Here is a 14,370-nt window from a genome sequence, read left to right on the forward strand (position 1 = left end):
AACTTTTTGGAGTTATGCGTAAGGAGCCATACAGAGCTCATTTTTTGCAGGGTGATTTGTTTCAGTCATGACATTTTTATCACTTTTTATAAAAAGTTTTTGGGGAGTTGAAGTGACAAAAAATTGTGAATTGGCAATTTTTTTTCTTCTATTAATCCATTTTCCGTATGGGATAAATATTGTTATATTTTAATAGTAGATCTGTTTTCACGTGCGGCGATACCCATCATGTGTATTTTTTTTTAAGTATTTTGATTTTGATTTGGGGCAAAAAGGGCGATTTGAATGCTTATATTTAGAGATCAGCAAATCGAAGTTGCCGAAGTGGAATTCGATCCCAATTTCAGGTTTTATTCGATTCGCACCGAATCCAAATTTCCTCGCAATTCGTGGTAACAAATAGCATTTTTTCCTAAAATGGCTGATGCACGTGTGAGGACATGAAGCAAGCAACTCTGGGAAGGCGGGACCACCCATAATGCCATGCATGCAGCCAATCAGCATCAGATGTCACAGCCCTATAAATAGCGTCAGCCATCTTATATTCTGCCATTTACCAGTGTACTTAGTGCAGGGAGAGACATCAGCAGGCGCTAGGGACAGTGTTAGAAAAAACTTTATTGTGCTAAAAAAAAACGATTTACAAGTGCAGGGAAAGATTATTCAAGGTGTAGGTAAAGGATAGGGAAAAAAACATTCCGCAACATTTATGTTGAACAGGGTTGAGTAGGGAGGTCACAGCCTAGGTAAGGCCTCTTGCACATGACTGTATGGCTTTTTCAGTATTTTGCAGCCCGCAAAAAACAGATCCGCCATAAATACAGATGATATCCGTGTGCATTTCGTTCTTGGCAGAACGGAACAGCTGGCACCTGATAGAACAGTACTATCCTTGTCCGTTATGCGGACAATAATGGGACATGTTTTATCTTTGAAAAGAACGGAAAAACGACAATACGGAAATGGAAGGCATACGGAGTACCTTCCATTTTTTTGCGGATTCATTAAAATTAATGGTTCGGTATATTGAATGCAAAAAACGGAACATAAACGGGAAAAAAACCCATTATTGTGCAAGAGGCCTAGGGGATCCAAATTGCCATTATACAGCTCTGTAATTCCAGCAAACTGTTCTTGTTATTGGGGTGCAAGTGCTGTATGAAGCATTAACAGGGTTTATTACAAGGAAATATTTCTACGTCTTATTTGCCCTTGTGCTGTGCAGTTATATGTTCTAAATCCTTTAGTGGTGTGTATTAGTGGGGGAAAAAAGGTCTTATTAGCTGTTGTGTGGTGAAGTGAGAAAATTACAGACTCTTTTGGGGTGTTTTAATTTCCTTTTTATTTATTTATGTATCTGATCTAACAGTATGTCAGACAGAGAAGTGCCAGACCCTGCACAGGAGAGTGGCAGAGGCCTAAATGTTTCTGGCACAGGTCGCAGCAGAGTTAGGGGGCGTGGCAGCAGGGGTCACTTCGAGAGGCTTGGGCTCCCAGTGTCATCTAGTGGTCGTGTCTTGACCAGCAACCCAGTGGCTCTTGAATGGTTGACTCGGTCATCTCTGTTTTGGATCCACTCCTGTTTTTTTTTTGCATTAGAAATACTGATGGATTACTGACCAAAGGCTGACCGAGTGAAGGCGGATGCTCCACAGACAGGATCATTTATTTTTGGGTTATTGTTCTGACAGATCAGAGGAAGGGCAAAGCAATCAGTGACGTTGACAAAAACTTACTTCTGACAGCCTCTCCATTCTGTCGGAGGTCTCTACTTGTATAAGCGTTTAATAGAACAGGTTCTGTAGACATCTATGTGGAATCAGCTCACAATGGTGTAAAAGGAGTGCGCTTCTTCTTGGCGCAAACATCGACCTGTAACGCTGAGTTCATACTTGAGTTATTTGGTCAGTTTTGGTCCCGTGACTGCCCAAATAAGCGAAGTGTGCAGTATTATTTCACTACCAAAGCAGACTCCCTATGCGTGTTACTGCAAGGCACAGTGTTCTACACCACTATAAAGTCTCTCTGCAGCAAAGAAATAGCAATATTTTAACGAAATTCGCCGCAAGTAAATTCGGATCAAACAAAAAAATTTCCCAAAAATTCGGGGAACCGGCGAATTGAATTTTTTTAAAAAATTTGCGCATCTACTTTTTTCACTTTTTTTTTCTTATTTTTTTTTAAGTCACCCTGGGTGAATCATTAGCTAACTGGCAATCATTAGATTGCCCATTGTGTTCTGTGATGGCTATAGAGCCATCATTGAACACTTCATTTTCAATATAGTGGCCTGTATTGGTATATTTTACTAATAGCTACCAAAGCCTGCTTGAGGCTTCTGTCTACTAGTATAGTGTACCAGGTTCTCAGCCGGTGATCACTGTTACGGGAGCGGGATCATGCGGCTCCTGTTTCCAGACCACTCAGATGCCATGGTCACATTTTACCACGGCATCTGAGGGGTTAAACATATGTGATCAGACTTATGGCTGATCGCATACAGCTGCAGCAGGTCTCTGTGTGAGCGGGCGTCATGTTTAAAGACGCGACTTCCACCGCACACGTACAGCGGCAGTTGTGAAGGTGTTAAAAAAATGAATAAAAAACTGCCACAAGAGCTGTATATGGGATGGCAGCCTACGTAGTGTATGGCTGGATTCATATTTATAAGGGCTCATGCACACTAGCGTATGTGCCCTGAGCCCATCTTGTGGACCACATTGACTTGAATGGGTCCGCAATCCTCAAGATACGGAGTGGAAGCAAGACTCGTAAGACAACGGAAGCACTACGATGCATGACTGCTGGCTTTCTGCTGGATAAATACTCGTGTGTCTTAAATTTGGCTCTCTATGCCCCAAAATATTGTTTCATTGTTTGGAGTGAATTAAACCAACAAATAGATGGTGTAAAGTTAGACTAGACAGAGTATAGGTGTGCCAGATTTAGCCACTGTGATAAATCTGGCACAGTTTAAAGGGGTTTTCCAACCTTTACTACATAAGTGACTGCCTATCCTCAGGACAAGCCATCACTAGCTGACTGGTGAGTGTCAGACAACCCCAACTCACCAGAAGTCAAAGTTGGAACTACACAGCTGACTTCACAGCTTGACTTCAATGAAAGGAGCTCTGTAGTATCAAGCTCCTTTCATTACAAGATTGGCAGAGCGGTGAAGTTCCACTGCCAACATCTGGCAGTGGAGCTACACCCAAACAGTTAATTGGGGGAGGTGACGGAGATTGGACCCCTGTTGATCAGCTATTGATGGCCTGTCCTGAGCATTTTTGAATAACATTTGTCGGTTTCAGCATTTTTTACAAAATAATGGCATGTTCTAGGTATCTTGTGATCGCGATGCTCAGCCGAATACCTCATGTGCTCGAGTCAGTGTATTTAAATCCAATTTAGCCTCTATTCCTGAAAAGGTTCTACTGGGATTTAAACTCACAACCTTCTACATTAGAGGCAAGCAATTTAACCTCTTAGCTATAAAGCTGAATAATAAACTGTGTCAGAAAAACCTTCATGTGATGCTTCTCTTGAATCACATGACCATTTGACATCACACAAGGGGAGCAACAGCAAGTGATTGGCTGCTGCGGTGTCAAACAAAAAGTTTACATGTAGGGGCCAGGGAGCTAACAAGCTTGGACCTCGCACCTGGGATCAGGTAAATATGATCACCAATGCTGGTCCCACCAGTCTGAGAGGTCTATAAATTAGTGCACAATCCTTTTTAGGGTGATTTCACATGTTGCTCTGATGCAGTTTTTATGAGGTCCTTTTGGTATACATCACAAGTTATTAATAGAGTTTGTCGCTGGGCTGGTAAAATTTTTAGTTTTGCAGCAATTACTCTATAATGAGCTAAGATACTAAGACACTTTGCACAAAATGTGGTCATAATTCTCAGGTCCCTGTAGACAAGAACAGATTTATATTTAACTGAGTGCCTCCCTGGCCTTCAATCTAGAGTTTTAGTGATCTTCTGGGAATGGTATCCTGTCGCTCATTTAAAATACAGCATAATTTCTGCTGTGGGGCAGGAATACATAACATATTGCTGCATAAAATGGAATGAAATAAACACATACTATTACATATTTGTATGTTAAGAGAAAATGCACAGTTTCATTCTTCATTTAATATACAATGACACAATATAGAAATTCTAATTATAATCAACACAGCTTCAAATTATACTTTAAAAGGATTATCCAGCCATTAAATGTTTTAACAAACTATTGAATGCTCTAAAATAATAAAAAAGACATAATACTCACCTTAACCACCTCAGCCCCCCCTAGCTTAAACACCCTTAATGACCAGACCACTTTTTACAATTCTGCACTACACTACTTTCACAGTTTATTGTTCGGTCATACAACTTACCACCCAAATGAATTTTACCTCCTTTTCTTCTCACTAATAGAGCTTTCATTTGGTGGTATTTCATTGCTGCTGACATTTTAACATTTTTTTATATTAATCAAAATTGACCGAAATTTTTGAAAAAAAATGACATTTTTCACTTTCTGTTGTAACATTTTTCAAATAAAACTACATTTCTATATACATTTTTCTCTAAATTTATTGTTCTACATGTCTTTGATAAAAAAATTCAATAAGTGTATATTTATTGGTTTGGGGTCACATGTGGGGTATTTATACTGCCCTTGCAGTATAAATATTTTTTACATTTTTTTATACAAAGTTGTCAATTTACAGAGATATTTCTCTCACCCAGCATGGGTATATGTAAAAATACACCCCAAACCACATTGCCCTACTTCTCCTGAGTACGGCGATACCACATGTGTGACACTTTTTTGCAGTCTAGGTGCGCAAAGGGGCCCAAATTCCAATGAGTACCTTTTAGGAGGGCATTTTTAGGCATTTGGATTCCAAACTACTTCTCACGCTATAGGGCTCCTAAAATGCCAGGGCAGTATAAATACCCCACAAGTGACCCCATTTTGGAAAGAAGGCACCCCAAGGTATTCTGTGAGGGGCATGGCGAGTTCATAGAAGTTTTTTTTTTTTTTTTTTGGCACAAGTTAGCGGAAAAAGATTTTTTTTTTTCTTACAAAGTCTTATATTCCACTAACTTGTGACCAAATTTTTTTTTTACATGAACTCACCATGCCCCTCATGGAATACCTTTCTTTCCAAAATGGGGTCACATGTGGGGTATTTATACTGCCCTGGCATTTTAGGGGCCCTAAAGCGTGAGAAGAAGTCTGGAATCCAAATGTCTAAAAATGCCCTCCTAAAAGGTACTCATTGGAATTTGGGCCCCTTTGCGCACCTAGGCTGCAAAATAGTGTCACACATATTTTTACATATACCCATACTGTGTGTGAGAAATATATCTGTAAATGACAACTTTTTACATTTTTTTTATACAAAGTTGTCAATTTACTGAGATATTTCTCTCACCCAGCATGGGTATATGTAAAAATACACCCCAAACCACATTGCCCTACTTCTCATGAGTACGGCGATACCACATGTGTGACACTTTTTTGCAGCCAAGATGCGCAAAGGGGCCCAAATTCCAATGAGTACCTTTAGGATTTCACAGGGCATTTTTACGCATTTGGATTCCGTGAGGGGTATGGTGAGTTCATGTAAGATTTTATTTTTTGTCACAAGTTAGTGGAATATGAGACTTTGTAAGAAAAAACTAAAAAAAGAAATTTCCGCTAACTTGTGCCAAAAAAAAATCTTTGATGAACTCGCCATGCCCCTCAAAAGTGATCTTTATAGTGCTGCAGCGATTTTACGGTGTTTTTGCAGTGATCAGAAAAAAAAATTCTGTCACTGCGGTGGGTCGGACTGAACACAAGTGTGCGCACAAGATCAGGCCTGATCGGGCGAACACTGCGTTTTTTGTAGAGCCTATAGAACATTTCCTATTCTTGTCCGCAATTGCGGACAAGAAAAGGCATTTTCTATATAGTTCTGGCAATGTGCAGATCCGCTTAACGTTGCTGTGGACGCGCGCGCTCTCGAGAGATGACGCGCCGATGCGTCTAGGAGGAATAACCCGGCTGCCCGCAGGACGCATCCCTGCGTGGTTTCCTAGCAGATATTCTACCATGAAGGCCTGATTCACACAGTCTCCTCTTAACAGTTGTTCTAGAGATGTGTCTGCTGCTAGAACTCTGTGTGGCATTGACCTGGTCTCTAATCTGAGCTGCTGTTAACCTGCAATTTCTGAGGCTGGTGACTCGGATTAACTTATCCTCCGCAGCAGAGGTGACTCTTGGTCTTCCTTTCCTGGGGCGGTCCGCATGTGAGCCAGTTTCTTTGTAGCGCTTGATGGTTTTTGTGACTGCACTTGGGGACACTTTCAAAGTTTTTCCAATTTTTCGGATTGATTGACCTTCATTTCTTAAAGTAATGATGATCACTCGTTTTTCTTTACTTAACTGATTTTTTCTTGCCATAATACAAATTCTAACAGTCTATTCAGTAGGACTATCAGCTGTGTATCCACCTGACTTCTCCACAAGGCAACTGATGGTCCCAACCCCATTTATAAGGCAAGAAATCCCACTTATTAAACCTGACAGGGCACACCTGTGAAGTGAAAACCATTTCAGGTGACTACCTCTTGAAGCTCAACAAGAGAATGCCAAGAGTGTGCAAAGCAGTAATCAAAGCAAAAGGTGGCTACTTTGAAGAACCTAGAATATGACATATTTTCAGTTGTTTCACACTTTTTTGTTATATATATAATTCCATATGTGTTAATTCATAGTTTTGATGCCTTCAGTGTGAATATACAATTTTCATAGTCATGAAAATAAAGAAAACTCTTTGAATGAGAAGGTGTGTCCAAATTTTTGGTCTGTACTGTATGTCTGCAGGGTAAGTACACCTTCACAATCAAATGTCTTGTTATGTCCTCTCTAAAGTAGAATGAAGTGATTTTTAAAGTTTTCTAACAGGTCTGTGCATATCTATGGTAACAGACTACAAACAAGCGTGTAGTCTAATCCTGCAATCATGCCTCCTTCCATCTTCCACTAAAATATTTGCTACCAAATATTAGCAATAAGTAGAGTTTAGTTGGATGGAGGGACGCTAAGCTGCAGTCTGTTTTCAATGTTGCATCATTGCTTTTATTTTTAGATAAAAAACATTCATTGTGAAGGTGGACATAGTAATTATGTCTTGAACACTATTAGAAGTGGTGCTACATGTAAGTCTGGATCGCTAATTTTTATGTGTATACCGTACTTCACCCTTGCACAGCGGTGTACACACAAATGGCATTGGAATACACTGAGAGGACTTCTGAATTAGTGCTTAGGAGTCCTGTCCATTATGTGTGCAAAGCTGAGAAGTCCTGCTAATGTACTACAGCACTGATTTGCAGGATCACAGCAGGAGAACTGGGGAGTATACACATAAAAATTAGCGATCCAGACTTAGCAGGAGAAGTATTGTTCTCGTAGTACTGTTCCTAATAGCAATTGAGGGAAATGGCAGAACTCCCTTTAACATACAAATTCATTTACCCTTTCATTACACATTCATTAGCTATATTAGAGTGGTTGCTATGTGCAAGTTTATCACTGGTGTCATGGGGCCACTATTATCACAGTTACTGCCAATGCTATTGCTGCCACCACCGTCCCCACTCATGGGGCCACTACTGGGTCATGGGGCCACTACTGAAACTGCTGCTGCTGCCACCGTCTCCGCTCTGTCATGGGCCACTGCTTGAATCTTGGGGTACTGCACGGTTAAGTCCATTGCGATAAATTAGGGTACTTTCACACTTGCGTTGTTTGATTCCGGCAGGCAGTTCCATTGTCAGGATCCTGATCAGTCTGAAAAATGCCTGATCAATCAGAAAAAATGACATCCGTTTGCATACAGTTTGCCTGATCGATCAGGCATTTTTCAGACTGATCAGGATCCTGATCAGTCTGAAAAATGCCTGATCAGTCAGAAAAATGCATTGCAATACCGGATCCCGTTTTTCCGGTGTCATCAGGCAAAACGGATCCGGTATTTATTTTTTTCTCATTTTTAAAAGTCTGCGCATTCAGGCAAGTCTTCGTTTTTTTCCGCTGGAGATAAAACCATAGCATGCTACGGTTTTCTCTTTTGCCTGATCAGTCGAAATGACTGAACTGAATGCATGGGGATATGCCTGATCAGTTCTTTTCCGGTATAGAGCCCCTGTGACGGAACTCTATGTGAAAGTAGCCTTAGACCTGACGCGTTTACTGACCCACAGCTAACAGAAGGGATTAGCTATGAATCTTGGTGCCCTATACAGTGATATAGACAGCGATAAATTACAACTGTGTCACCGCCAGGTCTATGAGAAGGTCTGTTAGACGTTCTTCTCTACCTCTTGCATGACATTCACTTTGTCATCTCCTTTCCTTCTCCCAGCTTTCACTTATTTACACTAATTGTCTTCCTTTATATTCCCTCCCATACTGCCTCACTTTGCGGTTTATACTTTTTCCTGGATGAATTGTTCACTGCTGGAGCCTGCTTCTGCTGATTCTTCAGATAAGTCTGTTTCCTTTATTCGTGTTTCCTTGCTGGCTTGATTGTAGGTGGCCCTGACTCCGTCCGTATTAAGTGCAGGGAGCTGGTGGTTGTGTCCCCTCACTATTATAGGGTTTTCAGGTGTCACACAGTATTAGGTACGTGGACATGCAATTGTCTACCATAAAGACCTTTGCATGGGCATAGCAGTCAGGGAGAGCTCTAGGGGTTTTATAGGGCTCACCCATATGCTCCTTAGTTTGGGATCAAGCCAGTCGGAGGTTTATTTATAAGTTCCAGCTTTCTGCAACACCATCCGTGACATACTGCCTGTAATACTGATGCACAGTATCTACAAAACAGATTAACTGTGAATGTGGGTACAATAGAACGTAATGTACATGTTGATACCCTCTACCTGCACTTCCCCTGCAGTTAGAGGGTATACCTGATTTATTGCGATTTGTGATGAATTAATTTAGAAGAAATCAAATTTCTTGAAGAATTTCTGGCGAATCGTCCAAATCTAATTTTTTTAAAACTTTGGTCAATCTCTATTTATCACCCATTATGCAACATTTTATTTCTCTTCTGCAGCATTGCTTAGATTCAAATCACTATTTTAATATCAATAATTTCTTACAAAATAATAAAAAAAATATAATGTAAAAACAGTGATATAGTTCTGTAACACACAAAGCTTAGAATTGAGAGAAGCCTAGCAGTTTTATTAAATCAGTGACAGGAAACTTGTAACTTTTTATCCAGAGTAGTGCCAGCAATTACAATAAATTCCTCTTAATTAAAAGATGCAATTATCCAGATCTGGTTAATTTATTAGGAGTGCAGTAACTGCTTTTGTAACTGTATTTGTGTTTAATTACATGAAGGAAGATACAATATAGTGTCAGACAATCACATAAATAGTAAATGAGAACCAAAGCAAGCATGAAAGGCAAACATTCAAAGCCAATGAGCTTAAATACTAATGTTATATTGCACAAGGATAAGAAACCCAACAATTTTTACAGCATTTTTGTGCCATTCTTCTGTGTGTTTTTACAGCGAAAATGAGGGTTTTATAGGGCGGTGACATCACGGGGGATGGTTCACTGCGGATTGGCTGGCTGCACAGCATTACGGGTGATCTTGCGTTCCTGGACTTATCTCCTGTACACTTAGGCCCCTTGCAGACGCGCGTGTGCGGATTAGGTCCGGATGCATTGCGAATGCGTTCAGTGAAAAATGCGTGATTTCACAAACAAAGTCATTCAGTTTTGTCCGCAATCACGTTCAGTTTTTATCACGCGGGTGAAGTGCAATTTAATGCGTTTTGCACTCACGTGATAAAAAACTGAATGTGTACAAACAATATCTCTTAGCAACCGTTAGTGAAAAACGCATCACATCCGCACTTGCTTGCGGATGCGATTTTCACGCAGCCCCATTCACTTCTATGGGGCCAGCGTTGCGTGAAAATCGCAGAATATAGAACATGCTGCGATTTTCACGCAACGCACAAGTGATGCGTGAAAACTAACGCTCTTGTACACAGATCCATTGAAATGAATGGGTTCGCTTCACGCATTGAACCCGCGCGGAATACTTGCTCTTGTGGTAGGAGCCATAGTTTCACTTTCTAACACAAGCAGCCTCCATTTTAGGAAAACATCTGTTAGCATTAAGATCGAGGAAATTCGGATTTGTTTAGAAACAACGTTTTCCTAAACTTCGGACCGTATTCCGCTTTGGATGCTTTGCTTCACTCAACACTAATGGTGGCCAATATGAAAATATAAAATGCCCTACAAACATGGTGCGTTTTTGTGTGGTATTTTATGAGCTATTTCTTGCGTTTTGTTTTTTGTTTTTTTGTCCCTTGGCATTTTTTTTTTTATTGCAGAATGTAGTGTGATATTTTTACATGCACTGTCCCATAGATTTCTCTATAGTAAAGAAAATCTGAAATAATGCAAGACAAACATTGTGTGACTTAAAGGGGTTGTCTCACTTCAGCAAATGTAATTTGTCATGTAGACAAAGTTACTGCAAGGCACTTACTAATGTATTGTGATTGTCCATATTGCCTTCTTTGCTGGCTTCATTCATTTTTTCATCACATTATATGCTGCTTGTATCCAGCATTTATGACCACCCTGCAATCCAGCAGCGGTGGCCGTGCTTGCACACTATAGAAAAACTATCTGGCCTCTATAGTGGCCGAGACCACGGGAGTGCACATAGACGGGCGCTTTTTCCTATACTGTGCAAGCACAACAACCACTGCTGGATTGCAGGGTGGTTGTGACCCCTGGATACAAGCATTGTACAATGTAATGGAAAAATGAATCCAGCCAGCAAAGGAGGCAATATGGACAATCACAATACATTAGTAAATGCCTTGTATAAACTTTGTCTATATGATAAATGCCATTTGCTGAAGTTAGACAACCCCATTTAAGTCACACAACCTTTGCCTTGCATTATTTCAGATTTTCTTTACTATAGAGAAATCTATAGGAAAACTCCTGTAAAAATGTCACACTCGGTGTGACACTCACACACAGCCAACACAACAAGCAATTATAGGGAATGATCCATTTGTTTTTGATAATTGCCTATTTATCAGGGGAGGGGTGCATTTACATGCAGCAATTACCTGTCACGGCCACGGTTTTGGCCGTGACTCCTTGGGAGCCGCATGCTGTTGCCCGCGGTTTGGGTTGTTGTTTCAACCGCAGTTTGAGGCATGATGTTACTTGTCTCAGGTGCGGTTGCCACGGACAACAGGTGTGTGTGCGGTCCCTTGGAGTTTGTGTGCGTGTATGTATGCACCGTTGTTTGTCTGTGTGCACTCTGTGTATTGTGTGGTGTGCACTGGCACCTTTCCTGCACTGTGGTTGCCCGTGGCAACGTTTGGTGATGTGTACATGTGTGTTTTTTTCTTTTTTTTTTCTTATTCTTTTCTCTTTTTAGCTGCACAAAAAGCAAAGACACAGGACATCAACAACAAATCACGCAATAATAACATATGACCGGAAGGGTGGCCCTTACAAGGAGATAGAAATCACAGGAGGCTGCTACAGCAAAGCATGACTGAAGCAACCTCCTAAGCCATGCCAAAGACAGAAGCTATATAGGCCTAAGTGGCCACACCCACCGGTCAGACACACCCAGTGACATCACACACACTGGGAAGAGAGTTAACCCTTCCAGCACCACAGGAAAGGGAAAACACCAACTTAAAGGAACCAAACACAACAAACACACTGTGGTTGTTACCGCTGGCAACGACATGGGTGGCAACCGTGTCCTGGGAGTCAGCCCAAAGGCCGGGACACTGCCACCACATGTACACATCACCAAACGTTGCCACGGGCAACCACAGTGCAGGAAAGGTGTCAGTGCACATCACACAATACACAGAGCATACATACACGCACACAAACTCCAAGGGACCGCACACACACCTGTTGTCCGCAGCAACCGCACCTGAGACACAGGGGAGAAGCCTCAAAGCCCCCCCCCCACCAAAAAAAAAACACGTGAGGGACTCAACACAAGGGGATGGGAGAAGGGAACGTCCACTCTCAGACACGGTTCCCAAAAAGTCGCTGTCAGCTGCATCCTCTCCCAGCACACAACACAGCCAGTCCGACGAGGCCTGCAGCCAGCACCAGCGACACAGGGGAGAAAACCACTGAGAGATGGACGAGGGGACTCTCCACTCACGTCCCCACTCCAGTCGCTGCCAGCAGACACTCCTAACCAGCACGCAGCCGGAAAACTAACGGAGTGCTGCCAGCAAACGACCAGAGATGGGAACATGGAGAGGGAAGAGGGATCACCAACATGGACACGGAAGGTAAGGTGGCGGGGAATAAGCCACCAACCGTGCCGTTAACGGTGATCCCCCCAGGACGTTCTCCCTCCGGAGAACGCGCATGCAGGCCACAAGGGGATGGCACTGCATGCTGCACCCTCTTCCGAAGGTATGCATACCGCACACCACAGAAACACCACCGTGCAATAAAATTAGGGGGACGCCAAACGAGGCAACGATGAAGGGATGGCGGGGAACACCACTCACCGCGCCGTCAGAGGCGAAACCCCCAGAACGCTCTCCCTCCGAAGAGCGCGCATGTACCCCTTCCGCAGACGGCGGTACATGCTTCGCCCTCTTTCGAGGGACACCAAGACAAAGCACGGTGAAGGGAAACCACATGTACACATCACCAAACGTTGCCACGAGCAACCACAGAGCAGGAAAGGTGCCAGTGCACACCACACAATACACAGAGTGCACACAGACAAACAACGGTGCATACATACACGCACACAAACTCCAAGGGACCGCACACACACCTGTTGTCCGTGGCAACCGCACCTGAGACAAGTAACATCATGCCTCAAGCTGCGGTTGAAACAACAACCCAAACCGCGGGCAATAGTATGCGGCTCCCAAGGAGTCACGGCCAAAACCGTGGCCGTGACATTACCTCCGCTGCATGGGGACAGACAATTGTTCATCCCCACAGAGAAGTATTGCTTCTGGGCAGCAAATCACTTTTTAGACAGCACAATTTGCTGCCCAGAAATTACGATTTAAGTGAGGGCATCAGCACTGCGTTCACCCTATGAACAAGCATTTGCTGGTTCATCGTGTGAACGGTGGTAACTTTACACAAGGCAATTACTGAAACAAAGCGTTCCTAGGAATGCAAGTTGAACAAGAAGCATCTCAGCTGGTGGATCACGTTTTAGAAAAGCAGTATCTGAAGAAAAATTTCGAAAAATCTTTGCAAAAAGTAAAAACTATGGACAGGACATCCTTCCTTGACACAACAGAAAAAGCTACATGTCAAAATAGTATAGGAGACAATTCCATGAAGATTGTCTGACCATTCAGTACTCAGTATATATAATATAACAAAAACAAAGACAGGTGCACTCTGCGGTCTTACTAAGCTCTCAAACTGATGTTAAAATTTAGAGATTAGCCAACGTGAGAACATGTCTGAGCCCGAGCACCGCGCCAAGGTTTCTCAAGTAGCTCGGGAACCTAACGCTAAACCTACCTGGGCCATGTGGGCAATACCAGGAGCCAGTCTTGGTTGGGGCTCAGAGCTCTCTGACTCCTCCCATTGTATGCATGGTCACATGCTGGAGGTTACTGGGAGATTTCTTTGAGTCGGACCTTGAGCTCCTGTAATTCGCCCAATGGCTCCTGGTATTGCCCACATGGCCTAGGTAGGTTTAGCGTTAGGTCCCGAGCTACTTGAGAAACCTTGGCGCAGTGCTCGGGCTTAGACATGTCCTCACGTAGGACATATTGGCTAATCTCTCAATTTTAACATTAGTTTAAGGGCTTAGTAAGACCGCAGAGTGCACCTGTCTTTGTTTTGTTATATTATATATACTGTTTATCACATCCACCCATTTGCTATCCTGTGTAGGATGTCCATTGCGGTATTTTTGGTCCGCTGCAGGCATCCTCCATTGTATGCATTTTTGCTGGGGATTGCCATTAGCAGCCGACCACAAGTGCAGGATCTGCCCCTCCCTGTATAGATGCACCACTGCATATGGGGTTGAGCACTTCCTGCTTTTTAATACCACACCAATTTGTAGTTTGCATTCAGTACTCAGCCAGTAGACTTAATGGATTATTAGCAAACATTGGCAACTTTTATGTGGCAGTAATGTTATAGGCCGTTTGTAACCAAAATATCGACCTATAATATACAACCGTGCCCCTAACCTAGCTCTAAAGTGGCCCCCACTATCAAGAGACCTGCTAGACATACCCCAACATACACATGGCTGGAGAATTTGTTTTATATGTAT

At 42.5% G+C, this 14,370-nt stretch overlaps 1 protein-coding gene across 2 annotated transcripts in view; it reads right to left on the reverse strand.

Moving 5' to 3' along the window:
• Nucleotides 1-14,370, reverse strand: part of APBA2 (amyloid beta precursor protein binding family A member 2) — a 413,133-nt gene that overhangs the window by 193,761 nt on the left and 205,002 nt on the right. The gene's annotated exons all lie outside the window — the stretch shown is intronic.

The sequence above is a fragment of the Bufo gargarizans genome, chromosome 2 (assembly GCF_014858855.1).
Source record: "Bufo gargarizans isolate SCDJY-AF-19 chromosome 2, ASM1485885v1, whole genome shotgun sequence".
Taxonomy (NCBI): Eukaryota; Metazoa; Chordata; class Amphibia; order Anura; family Bufonidae; genus Bufo; species Bufo gargarizans.